Source organism: Penaeus monodon, chromosome 20 (assembly GCF_015228065.2).
Source record: "Penaeus monodon isolate SGIC_2016 chromosome 20, NSTDA_Pmon_1, whole genome shotgun sequence".
Classification (NCBI taxonomy): Eukaryota; Metazoa; Arthropoda; class Malacostraca; order Decapoda; family Penaeidae; genus Penaeus; species Penaeus monodon.
This window is the reverse complement of record NC_051405.1, coordinates 11,471,269-11,471,480: the sequence shown is the minus strand read 5'-3', so window position 1 is coordinate 11,471,480 and position 212 is coordinate 11,471,269. Positions and strand designations below refer to the sequence as shown.

At 38.2% G+C, this 212-nt stretch overlaps 1 protein-coding gene across 1 annotated transcript in view; it reads right to left on the bottom strand.

Annotated features, from left to right (window-relative positions):
- Positions 1–212, bottom strand: part of LOC119585613 (open rectifier potassium channel protein 1-like) — a gene marked incomplete in the record, with an annotated part of 57,788 nt that overhangs the window by 15,824 nt on the left and 41,752 nt on the right.

Here is a 212-nt window from a genome sequence, read left to right as displayed (position 1 = left end):
GAGGAGGGGGGATTAAAATGAGCAAGAGCGGAAAAGAAACATAAAAATTTTGAAATGTAGTTATGTCTTGTAAGATGTAAACAAACATCGATATCAAAAGAAGACTTCATTACTAGTGACGCCAGTAACCACTTGTGGAAAAATGCTGTCACATCCAAATAAATGAGACGGTAAACATAATTACAAACACACGCACACGGACAGGCACACGG